Below are 13503 nucleotides of genomic sequence, written 5' to 3'. Positions count from 1 at the left end.
GTAAGGGATGTTGTTGAATCTGCAATTGGGTACCACTGAGGATAAAGGAGTGCCTTGATCTCCAAGGCAGAGAATTGGCAAGACAACTGGCCAGGTGTGGAAGTAGAAGAAAGTAATAGATGTGGGAGATTAATGGTAGTATATGCAAATGCTAGCTAGTGTTCTGGTCAGAATTCTTTTCCTTAGAAATCTCCTTGTGGGAAGAACATTGACCCATATTTGCTAGGTATTTTTCATATGTACCATTTTGTTTCTCCTTTGCAACTGTATATCCTACTAAATTAAAGGCAGGTATATCTTACTCATGCCGCTCCTTTTGCCTTTTTTCTTAATATTGATATGGCAAACTGGAAGTAAACTACTCTTACATTTCTCTGAAGCCTTGAAATGTGGTGATGGAGATGGGGCTAGTCCCAGTGGTTGATCAGAAGGAGGGGGCCTCAGCACATGAGACACAGAGCCCTCTGACATCTGGGTGGGTTTTTAAGTCACCCTCCTTTCCTTTCATCATCATCGGATTTCTAGTTGGGCTTGGTAAATACTGTGTTGAGCTGGTTACATCTATAGTGCTCTCACTGAATATTTCTAGAGTCACTTGGTTTAATTGTTCCATTCCATGAACGTTTATGAGTGAGTACCTTCCAGATGCCAGACTAGTCCTGCCCAATGAGGAAGAGAATCATGTTCCCTAAAGCTAGATTTGGGCTAATACTATATTAAAACCCCCAAAAGGGTTGGCTAGAGAGTGTTTTAATTGTATTTCATGCTGTCACTTTCCATTTCCATCTCATCTTTTACACTTTAAAAAACCCCTTAGAATTCAAGTTTGCCCTGCAATAGGAAGAAGGTTGTCATTGGAAGAGGGACCCGGACTTGGGTTAGGATTATGGGATTGTCACAACTAATTGAGATCATGGCTTGCATTTGGTCATCCACACTTGAGATTTGTGCTGTTGTAGCTAAGTAGGAGTGGTACTTGCAAGAAAGAGAAATAGGTGACCTTGAGAGGAGAAAAGTTAGGTACATAGTGTCCCAGGCTGACAGCTAATAAAGACAGTACAATACTTGAGGTCTTTTGGTTCCTATTTGAGTGTAGCCTATCCTGCCCCAGCTGGGCACTTAGAATTATGGGCCTGGGCCCAGCTCTGTGTGACCAGATGCTGAGCCTTATGTTAAGTTTCAAATCAGTTATGCCCTGGCCAGTTTGGCCCAGTTGCTAGAACTTTAGTCCACAGAATGAAGGGTGGCTGGCCTGGGTTTGATTCCCGGTCAAGGTCAGGTACCTGGTTGCAGGCCTGATAATGGCCTGGATCAAGGGTGTTTCAGAGACAAACCATCGATGTGTCTCTTGCATTGATGTTTCTCTTTCTTACCTCGCTTTCCCTTCCAATCTCTAAAATCAGTGGGGGAAAATACCTCAGGTGAGGATTAACCAAAAGCTTCAAATGAATTATCACTTGAGCTCTATCTGACTGGCTAAAATTGGGAAGGTCTATTGAGTCCAAATACCTTTTTCTCCCAATAGGCTTTATAGATGGAGAAGCTGATTCCATATATTGATTTATTGGGAAACTATTTGACAGGGATGATTTTAGGCACAGAATATACATTAGTGAACAAAACAAATTCTTGCAGTTGTGGAAACAGATAAGCGTAGGTGATAAGTTAGAAAGTACTAAGTGCTGGGGGTGGTGTGGGTGTAGAACAGGATAAGAGAGATCAGAATGCTGGGAGGTCAGGCGGGGCTGGAGGTGTGTTTTGAAGTAGAAAAGATCAGGGTGGATCTCTTGAGACAGTGACATTAGAGCAGTGAAGGTTAGGAGTTTAGAGAGTGAGTCATGAGGAATTCTGGCAAAAGAGCATTCCAGAGGAAACAGCAAGCCTAAAGGCTTAAGGGCAGTTAGTAAAGGAAGAAGAGTGAAGGAAGAAAACCCAGAGAGACAATTAGGAGTCAATTAGAATAGACCTTATAGGCCATTGTAAGGAGTTTGGCTTTTAGTCTTGGGTAAGATAGAAACACATTGGTAAGTATTCAGTTATCTAATCTTTTAAGAGTCACTATGACTTCTGTGCTAAAAATAAGCTACAGGGTTGACAAGTGAGGGGATGGGATGGGGGCTACTGTAATAACCCAGTGAGAGGTAACAGAGGAGCAGGGGAGGTGATTATTGGATTTGGGGTGAGTGTTTGAAGTTAGCCAACAGGATTTCTTGTTGCATTGAATGTAAGAAAGGAATTGAGGATGACTTCAAGGTTTTGGCCTTGGAAGCCATTGGAAGGATAAAGTTATCATCATCATCGGCTGAAATTGGGAAGACATTAGGAGGAACAGGTTTGGCTGGAGAGTTAGGTTTTAGTCATCTGAAAGTTTGGAATGCCTATTAGAGATACAAATTTAGAGATGGCCATGGTACTACAGTGAATATAGAGGAGATTCCAAGGAACAACTGAGCTCTGAGCCATCCAACATTAGGATTGGGGAGAAAAGAAACCACGGATTGGAGACCTGGATAAGGTCTCCTGGAAGCCAGGTGAAGAAAATACCGAAGGAGGAAGAAATAATCAGCCATGGCATATATGCTGGTAGTTGAGTGAGATGAGGACTGGATGGACCAATGGATTTAACAACTGGGAAATCCTTAGTGCTCATGAACAATTTTGGTGGCACGTAATGGGGAAAACCATTAATTAGAATTGGTTTGAGAGGGAATGAAAGAATAATTGGAGGCAAGTGAGAGAATAGAGCAATGTCTCTTAGTTTTTGGTCTGTTACACTTGAAACTGAGGACTCCAGAGAGCTTTTGTTTTAGATTTTAACTATGGCTATTTGTGATACTAGCCAAATTTAAATGTTCCTTTCAAGTGAATATAAATATTGGTTAGATTGACTGCATGTTGACATAAGTATAATTTATGGAAAAAAAACTTTTCACATGAAACAGAATGAGGCACTGTTTTATAGTTTTGCAAATCTCTTTAGTATCTTCCTTAATAGTCAGCTGGATTCGCATATATGCTTCTGCATTATAATCATGTCTCTCATCATTAAACTTCTAGAAAACTCTACTGTACACTTAAGAGAGAATGGAAGGGAAAAGGCAAATAATGTCTGAGTGTTATGAAAAGGTTTATTAGTTTCATGGATTCCCAAACTGCATACCACACTGTGAGAATCAATGATGGTACTGATGACTGTTACTGAGGACTTTTACTGGGAAGGGGAGCTGAGAAGTAGGGGCAGCTGGAGACCAATGAAGACACTGAGTTGGGGTGTCCTGATTCTTAGCCTGCTTTTCTATTAGACCTGTTGTTGTGGCTCGGACTCTAGCTGCATATAGGAGACATACTTATCTCCAGTACCCGCACCAATCTAGGATTGTAGACTTCAGAGTAATATTTAAGTCAGGGTTACATGATTTTAGTGTTTTACAACAATGAATGGAAATGTACTTTGGGTTGGAAACAAAAGTTTTCTCTGAATGGTATGTTGCCTAGTGGATTATTTAAGATTGAGTCCCATTACAGGCTATGACCTGAGGCAAGTTATTTTATCTCTCTGGGTTTTATTACCCATAAAATAGAGTGGATCATACTTATCTTATTGAAGTTGTTGGGAATCACAAGAAGTTGTGAAAGTGCCTTATAAAAACTGCCTAAATGAAATGTTAAATGGTAGAATTTTAGATATATACACTCTGACTTGAAGTGTAAGTGTTCTTTTTTTTTCCTTAAAGGCAGTGGTCTTGAGTAGTGGCCTTGCCTCTGATGATTACCAAATATATATTAAATGTGAGATACATACATATATATATATATATATATATATATATATATATGTGTGTGTGTGTGTGTGTGTGTGTATGTATATATACACACACACATTTAATCACCTTTACTTATTTTTATTTTTGTTAATCCTCACCTGAGGATATTTTTCCATTGATTTTTAGAGAGAATGAAGAGGGGAGGGAGAGATAGAGAGAAATTGGTTGTCTCCTGCTGGAGCCCTGACAAGGGCCCCAGGACAGGGAGGAACCTGCAACCAAGGTACATGTCCTTGACCAGAATCGAACCCGGGACCTTTTGGTCCAATGTGATATCCACTGAGCCAAACCGGCTAGGGCAGATTTTTTTTTTTTCTAAGCAAAGCTGTACTCAGCAACTGTTCAATCATTTGTTTCAGAAAAATTATATATTTTTAAAGATTGCTCAGTGATGGATTATATCTTTTATTTGTCATTTTTTGATGATGCTTAATAATGTTTTCTACTAGCCAGCCACAAGCCTTACCCAAAGTGAGAGGCAGCCAAATTCATGTTCCAGGTGACACCACCCACTTGTTACCAGGGAAGTTATGGGATGAGGGAGTCTGCATTCATGGCCAAGTTTGCTGTCTGATATACAAATCTTGGTTACTAGGGCTTTTTGAAGCCAGAGCCTTTGAATGCTGTTTATTTGGAGCAGGCAGCTCAAGCCTGCTGAAGGAAATCAGATGGTGTGACATGAGGGATCATACAACATATTCTTTACTCCATGTGATTTTGGTAGCTGCTATCATTTAAATAAGAAATTGGGCCTGATTTCTTTCTCTGATGTTAAGCAGCTGCCATCAGAGAAAGAAATCAAGCCCAATTTCTTGTTGAAGTGGTAAGTGATATATTTATCCTTGGCCTGGGCTCAAAGATGTGGTTCTGGGGCTAACAAGCTGGTACCTAGGTTAGCCCCTTGACCTGGCTTCAGATTTTGCCCCTGTATTACAAGAGTTAAGGTGCTTTTAATGTGAGGTCCCCAAACCTCTACTTGGGTTCCTAATGGTCTTTTGGGAATTCATGATCTTTTCAGTTCATCTGAGATCAAGCAGAGCAAGTTTACTCACATTGAAGCTGTGGGAGCCAGTCAGATGTACTTCCTTTTGTCTGGAATTATACCCCAAACTGTGTCACGTTATAGGTATCAAGTTAACCAGGAGTGACACTAAAAATGGACAAGAAATGTTTAAACTTATGTGGTTTCTTGCAGGTTTTTTTTTTTTTTTTTTTTTTTAAGATTTTGTTTTAAACAGCAAAGACTTCAAAACAGAATCACTGGGGGATAAATTTAAATGGGAGTTTTAGGTAAGAAATTGGGAGCCCAGGACTAGATAGGTCTCCAGATCCCTTCTCTGTTGACTGTGACTTCCTGGCCCAGCTCTCAGGACAGCCATGAACTACCCCAGGAGCACCTAAGACACGCCCACTTCCCTCAGAGGACCGCCCTCCCTGGGGAGGTGGCAGATGAGGGGTCAGGCTCCTAAGGAGGAAGGTGACGGTACTAAAGATGACCAGAGATTATGATAATTATTGGTCATCTCTGGGCTAAGTGCTTTATGCCCATTATATTTCGTTAACTTTTTAAGTAACTTCCCGAAGGTCACAGAAGGTCACAGGCGTAAAGCCATGGGTGACTTGACCCAATATGGTATATTACCTCATTGAATCATCTTTAAAACTCATGTTTTTATGACTGACTTCAACAAACAACTGAGCACCAAGTACCCACTCTTTCTGAGATGAGTAAAGCCCTCCTAGCACCTGCTCATTTTAAGATGAGTAAAGTGGGTGGGAGGTGTCTGGCACTGGTAGGTTTCCAGTCGGGAGGTCATCTCTTCTCTGAAAAAGCTCAGTTGTGCTGGTGAACAACTCGGTAGGTAGAATAAAGGAGAGTGTAAGCAAGGGCAGCTCTGTGGGAAAGATGCAACTGCTGAAGGGGCCAAAAGCAGAAGTTTGATTTTTATACCTCAGAGGCTCGTCCACTTAGTCCCTGGTGAAGCCTTGAACAAAGGGAGGGTAGGAGGAGGGAAATGCCACCCTCACCCTAGAATGGATGATTAGATCATTAAACAATGGGGTTTTAGTTAAAGTAGAGAGAACATTGGGGGAGAAGCACATGTATTTGCCAATGATGGCAAATTCTTTTGTCCAAGCAGACCTGGAACCTCTGGCCCACTTGAGCCCCCTGTCTAGAAAGTGGGAGTCTCAGCCTTGCCTTTCTCACTAGACTTCATGATGCTGTGTGTGAAGGGAGGTGTTGTGAGTGAAGATCAGAGGGCTTGAAAGCTCAACCTTCACTGTAAAGACCTGCCATCCCTAGGAACTAGCATCTGAGACGTTTTCGGGGGCCTGGTCTGCCTACTGGTGTTTTCTGGGTGTCATCCCTGTTCTTCCCCCCCCCCCCCCCCCACACACACACACACACACACACACACACACACGGGGAAGGCTGGAGTTCGCAAGGTCAGTCAGCTTCCCTGAGCAGCTCTTGTGCCTTGTCTGCTCCTCCTATGAACAGGAGGAAGCTGGGCTGTAGATTATGTAATGTGGCTGGTGGCCCCCAAGGATAATCTGTCCCTTGAAGCTCAGCAGGACATCAGAGCATCTGTGAAAGGGACAGGCCTGCCCTGGCTGTTGCTGCTCACATTCTCCTCCCTCCCTCCCTGGCATCCCTGGCTGCTCCTAGACAGCGTCCCTCTGGGCAAATCAGAATCACTCTTACAATCTTCCATCTGTGAGGAAAGCTGCCTTGACTGTTGGGGTCCTTCCAACTCCCATTTCCTCTTACCCCGGGGACACTCAGAAGCTTCACAAACAACAGCTCCTGGTTATAAAAACCTGCTTTGAGGGGCCACCTGACTTTTTAAAAATTATATATATTTTATTTTATTTATTTATTTATTTATTTATTTATTTATTTATTTATTTTTACAGAGAGGAAGGGAGATGGATAGAGTTAGAAACATCGATGAGAGAAACATTGATTCAGCTGCCTCCTGCATACTCCCCACTGGGATTTGCCCACAACCAAGGTACATGCCCTTGACCAAAATCGAACCTAGGACCCTTGAGTCCGCAGTCCAACACTCTTGTCCACTGAGCCAAACCAGTTAGGGCAAGGAGCCACCTGACTTTACTGTCCTTTTATCTCTGACCCTGAATTAAGTACTTTAAATGTATTATCATATAGCATCTGCGTAAGTGTTCTGTTTTCTGCCTTCTTTCTGCTGATGGGCAAGCAGAAAATCACTTTCCTAAGGTTTTGAGAATCGGGATTTGAAGCAAGGTACTTAACTGGAAATTCCACTGTTCTATTCTGCCTCTTGCAGTTTCTTTAAAATAGCTTTTGATGGGTTTATATTTTGTGGCAGACTGCGATTTCCCCTTTAAATAGCATCATAGGTGGTCCTTTAGGTGTTAGTGGGCAATGCCACCTTGTGCATCCTTCAGAGTCTGACAAGTACACTGCAACAGGGCCACCATCTGATCCTTCAGGCGAGGTCACCTGTGTGGATTCCTCTTATGTCACACTGATACCGCCTCAAACATGGTTAGGTGATGCATGGCTGGCATAACCAAGGGTCCGGCAACAGTAGGCAGAAGTCACGTAAGAAAGGAGAAATCAAAATTACCAAAAGATTGGGAAGTGGGAGACCCAAAGCACACCCACGTGATGGCAGCCAGGAGAGCACGGGCACTGAGGGAATGCTGGCAGGACAGTCTGTGGCATGTGTACAAGGACCCGTTGTCTCTGTTCCCTAGTGCCCTCGCCAAAGTCCTTTCCAAGTGAACTTAGCCTGGGCATTGGAGGGTGATGAGAACTCAAAGCAAAATGGCAGGGTTGCTGGGTTCTCCCGACACACTTATTAGCTCATTGAATCTTGAGTCATGTATGCCTGTCATTGGTGTTGCTGCGTGCATCCCTGTGTTGAAAGGCTGTGGCCAAGGCAGATCTAATGAGCAAGAGCCCTCCTGGATAAGGCAGGCACTTGCCCAGTGGAGGTGTGGAGAGTGTTGACGCAGTGTTGCCCTCTTGGGGCTCGGGTTGGCAGTGGGGATAACATATGGACACCTGGTTGTAGTAGGTGTGACTTGGGAAACACATAGGAAGCCTGGAGAGAGTGGAGGGAAAGCTTTCCGGAGGGGGTGGTGCCCTGGGCTGGTTCTAGAAGGTAGGTTTAGGGGCACCTTGTCAGCCAGATAATAGGAGAAGAGATCACATCTCAGCATTCGTCAAACTCTCCTGGGCCTAGTGAGGCTTTGCTGGGTGCAGGACTGAGCTGGCAGGGAGAAAGGGTACTGTTCTAGTGATCCTAACCAGAGAGGCATTCTAGGCCCAGAACCTGGGGAGACTCCCCAAGGGTCTGATTTGATAAATGAGGGCAGCTGTAGATAAGCTCCCAGCCCCTCGTTTCATTTCCCCTAGTGAGTCCTCTGTGGTATTACAGAATCGGAGGAAATGGAGACCTCCTGCAGCATTTCTAGGATTCAGAGGCATGGCAGGCCTTAAAACTGCCAGCCAAGTTTAAAATAAATCAATATCATAAAGTACTGCAATGAATTTCCCAACGTAAAGGGATTTCACTTTCAGTTAGAGGTGTTAGGGGAAAGCTATAACTCAGCCTGCATTGTGCACAGGTCAGAATTCAGTATTTTGTTTCTTTGTAAAAGAAAGTGATGTCTCGGGACTCAGAGGAATGGATTAGAGCCACCTAGGCACACTGTAGGGCACAGTGAGGAAGCTGACAATGCTTCTGTGTCCCCTGGTTGCACCGAGGAGCTGATGTGGGCCTGGGCAGCTAATCTTGTAAATCTTGATGTTGATATTTCATAATTACAAGGCATGAGCTATTAGCAGGAATGGAAGGCAGGTTGGCTTGGGTGTATCATATGGGGTCTCAGTATTGATCATCTGTTCCAGTGGGAAAGTCACATGATGTAAGCCAGTTGACTCATTCTGTATTTACATCCATCCTTTTGGAAAAAGGAACCCCGGGAATGTCATGTACAGCACCCTCATATTTTTTCCTTCTGCTTTTTCAGACATGCCTAAGACATGTCTCCCCAGACAGCTCCAGTGTGGGGCAAATGTAAGGCAGGGACTGGAAAGTAGTGTTGTCAGATCTTGGCAGAGTACATAGGCCTTTCGAGCACCGCCCAGCCTTGTACCAGACGCGGGAGAGCTGGAAGTCACAGTGAAAACTCATTTGTTGTTAGTAACCAGATTTGCCTGCTTGTGTTTGATGAATGTTTGGAAGGAACTGCATAGAGCAGCAGAAATGGGTGTGAATATACCACACCCCCAGACAAACAACAGGGTGACTTTTACCTTTAAAAAAAAATTATTTGGGAGTTTAGGCCAATTGCCTAAACTGAAATCCGGATGTCACCACTGACACTGTCCAGAGATCTTCCTCCCTCGCCTGCCCTGAACCTCAGGGCATTGGCGTCAGGTAGGTGTAGCATGGAGAGCAGTCACTCCAGCCCAGTGTTTGGCAGTCCTGTAGCAGGGACACCGCTGTTCCTAGAACTCCAGTTTCCCACCTACTCTTAGGATTGTATTGAGTTTGGCGTAACATAGTGATGCTATAGGCAGACCCAGAGGTGAGTCTTCAGGACCTGCAGCCTAATGACATGGGCCTAACCATGGTTAGAAAGACTGTTTCCCTTTTATCAATGGAAGGAACTGAGGATGTTATGGGTAAGAAGTGTTCTGCTTAATAGATGGAGATTAAATCCTGTGAACTTGAAGATATTGACAAGCTATTGCCACACTCTCCTCTAACTCCAACCCCTCAACATACAGTGCCAGTGACAAACCTTAGCACAGTGGTTCTCAATGGTGGACCCCACACTGGCAGCATGCCGAGGGCACTTGTTAGAAAGGCGTATTTCTCACCTTGGACCTGCAGGCTCCAGTGATGCTGCTGCACACTCGGTCTGAAACTGGCAGAGAGGGTAAAGGCACCATCCATCACCTTATCTGTTAAACAGGAGCCAACTGCCTGCCCCTTACACCTTCACCCTCAGAAAGCTAGGTTCAGGCCTAAGAGCTGGGAGGGCCTGCCAGGGTCTAATCCTGGCTCTGTCTTCTCTAATTACCTTGCACCAGGACTTTGGGCAAGTCACTCCTAATGGCTTAGCTTCCTCATCCAGAAAACCAGACTACCCAAAGGACCACTCTTGGCCTTCTTCCCTACTCTCTTAGCCCTGACACATTCACAGTTCCACAGTGGATGTGGTTCTAGGACCGGGAATTTATGCCTTCGTTCACATGTCACGGAGGGAAACTGCAGAGACAGTTTCCCTCTATGTATGTGGACAAAGGAAATAGAAAATAGGGACCTGCCCAAGACGGAAAGTTTTTTTAAGGAGGTGACATTGAAGCTAAGACCTGAAAGGATGAGGCCTCTGCCAAGCAGAGGGCAAGGAACTGGCAGGAGCACAGGAACCCGAGAATGCCAAGTTTTGTCGATTATGGGAAGTCATAGAACGGTGGCTTTCTCCATCTGATTTACATGTTTACAGGATCACTCCAGCTCTATGGCCAGCGGGATTAGAGAGAGGAAGGCATGGAAGCTGGGGCCAAAATTGGCAAGTTACAGTTCTCCAGGTTGGGTGACTGGTAGGTACAGCATAAGGAGAAGGGTGAGGAGAATTCCAGGTATGTTTTGGAGGGCTGTAAAGAGCTCACAGGTAGGTTGTATTAAGGTTAAGGAAGGGGTAACTCCATTATCTGTGGGTCACCAGGCAGAGCCACTTAAGAGATCGTGAATGCTGCAGGAGAGGGTCTTGGGGTAAGGGATATACAAATGTCTTGGACATACGAATATCAACTCCTCTCCTCTCCTCCAGTGGATGCTTGGTGAGTTGTGAGTTGTGGATGTTTGGTGAGTTGTGAGTTGTGATTGTCTGGGTCTTCTTGGAGGGCCGTTGAGTCCCAGATTTGGGGCTGAACATGGGGTATCTTCACAGGCACCGAGTGACCTCAAGACCCAGGACTGCATTCACAGCCTTCATTTGATGGCTAGATCTTCCTGTGTTTTGTGCTTCTCCTTGTAATCAGCTTCTCATTAGGTGACTGATGTGTCTAGCTCTTCTGTGTCTTCATTTGCATGGGCTATAATTATGTCTCAAGAACATAGCATTTTCTTATTTGGGTATTTACTCTTGCTTTTTAGAGCTGAAAGTCTGCAGTGTCCTGTCACGTGGACAGGCTGGGTTCTGCCACAGAGCAGCTTTCTAGCACCCGCATCTCACTCTTTTGTTTTTTTAAATAGTTCTATAACAAAATCGTAATTGCTGGTTATAAAATTGATTTTGAGAGCCACTTTAATTTGTAAATTGAGAAATACTTTCTATTTTGGATTAAGGAAAGGAGGTGAGGGAGCAGACCTGGTTTCAGTTACCTTCAGATTTCTAAGTGCAAGTACCAAGGGCGGTCCTCTGGCCATAGCTTGACATCCAGCTAGTGGAGTAGGGATTTCAAAGTTAGTCCTTCAGCTATCCTTGAACCCAGGAGAGTCCCGGTCATTTTGTCCTGATTTAGCAGATGCTTACTGGGAGTTTCTGTGGCTTGCTGGTAGTCTTATATTCACTCTCTGCTTCAGGACAGGAATACATTTATGCAGCCTGGAATCTTATCATATGGCATGTGGGTGGGGGAGGGACAGACACCTCTCTCTGGACACCTGGAGGACAGACACCTGAGGTTACTGAGCTCTTGCCCTTTTTCAGACTTCATACTCCTGTTTATTGTGAAATCCTCACGTGTCCTGGTACGGTGTCCTCCCACTCCAGAGAGGAAGTGGGTTGCCCCACTGATGACGTGGCTGGAGCTCTCTGGCGCCATGGTCTTTTGCCTGAGCTTCTGAGGCTAGGTCACAATAGCAAGTCTGGTGGCACACGACCGACTCAGCGCTCCCGGGGCTCAGAGGAGGGAGTGCGGGCTTTCTGTTGGAGAAAGAAGTGGTGGCAGCATGCAGGACCTGTGGTTTGCCATGGCCCTGAAGAAAGGGCAAATGAGGGGAATCTCAGCAGGGGACAGTGTGAGCAAAGGCAGACACTGGGAATTTGTGGGAAGAGCCCATCTTTGGGCTGGTTCTAAAGAGGGAGAGCAAAAGTGCCAAGAATCTAAGGGGGAGAACTCCATTCTGTAAAAAGGTGAGGGTGGTGGATGAAGCTGTCAGTCCCTGTGGGGGGAGAACTGTCAGCTGCACCTGACACACCCGTCTTCAGGAGGTGTGAGACCGCAGAGCCACCTTCCCCAGCCCAAAGGGAGAAAAGGGCAGTGAGAAGCCTTAGGCTTCCCTATGGCGCTTTGGGACCTGATTTGCTGATAAACCTAGGTTTAAATCACAGCTCTACCACTTACCAGCCGGGTCACTTTGGACGAGTCACCTGACTTCGGTCCCATTTCCTTGTCCATTAAATGATACTCATTTAACGCTGATGCTCGCGGTATCCGTGGTAAAAGACTAAGTATACAAGAAATGCAAAGGCTCCACCGCAATTCCTTCACAGTGAGAGTTCAGTGGTGGCTGCTCTCTGTGCCGCCCTCGTCCTGTTTGTCTTTGCCAAATCCTCGTAGGCTAATCATCATTTTCACTTCAGTTCTCATGAACAGTTGCTGTGCCCTGTTTTCTCTGAGAGCTCCAAACCCCTTAGCACGTGCCTCCAGTGAGTTCCCCGTGGCCCCAGGGACTTGAGCTGGTGCTGTCACCAGAAGTCCATATGGTCTCCGTTTGCCCAGACCACTCTGGGCATGACCTTGTTTTGATTTTTCCTTTTGTAACCACAAATTGTCCTGTCCCCATATGGAGTGACCTCTCCCCTTTTGCTGTTACTGCACCTTAGACATTTCCTCCTGGCAAAGGGCACACAGGAGAATTCTCAGCAGCCCAGCCTCTCTCCCTCGAGCCCATCCCCTGCTGATCACAGCAGCCACAGCTGAACCTCAATCTCTTTGGGGGCCAATTGAGGCAGTTTGCAGCTTTCATCTCATCCCCACACTTAATAAGTTGAGGAAGGGAATTAGTTAAGGTGGCCCCTAGCCTACTGCTAATTACTAGTGTTGTTTCTGGAGACAAAAAGTTCCCCCTTAGTTTGCTTTGAGTGTGTTCCACCCAGGACCTGTTTACCAGCCTAGGTGCTAGGGAAGATCACCAACCCAGGGCCCTAAGGGTTTGGTTTCCACGTGTGAGGACCCAGCATGCATCCTGATGATTGCTGGTTACCAAACAGACCTGCAGATCTAAGAGTCTTAGGTCTTGCACAGTGATTCTTATTTTTGTGCATTTGGCAAACTTCTAAATACTAGCATTTTGGCAACACACTCCCAGGAATCGAAAAGTTGAAAACAATATTAAGCAAGTCAACAATGGTGACAACATGATCACTGCCATGACATGACCAAGTCTCTGTGTCTAAGCTTCCACAGTAACTGCTTGCTACAGTTCAAGTAGAACCATTCACCGCCCTGGCCGAAGTTTCTGGCACACTTGAGATAAAGCTGACATCTGTTTGTGTGGCTTTAAGCTCTGCTCATTGCCTTTCTCTCAGTAAGCCAGTCACTGCTGTCTGTGGGGCCTGCCATTTGTTTTTACAGAGTGTGTGTCCTCATTGTGGTAAGTGGATCAAGCTCAGCTGACACACGGCACAGAGCCCGTTTCCTCTCAGTGGCATTTGTCTGCTG

At 45.3% G+C, this 13503-nt stretch overlaps 1 protein-coding gene across 1 annotated transcript in view; it reads left to right on the top strand.

Annotated features, from left to right (window-relative positions):
- The window catches only part of STK35 (serine/threonine kinase 35), a 40778-nt gene that overhangs the window by 15070 nt on the left and 12205 nt on the right, over positions 1 to 13503 (top strand). The gene's annotated exons all lie outside the window — the stretch shown is intronic.

Source organism: Pipistrellus hanaki (assembly GCF_964339955.1).
Source record: "Pipistrellus hanaki genome assembly, chromosome: 6".
NCBI lineage: Eukaryota > Metazoa > Chordata > Mammalia > Chiroptera > Vespertilionidae > Pipistrellus > Pipistrellus hanaki.
Note: the sequence above shows the minus strand (reverse complement) of the source record. Positions and strands in the feature narration are given on the sequence as shown.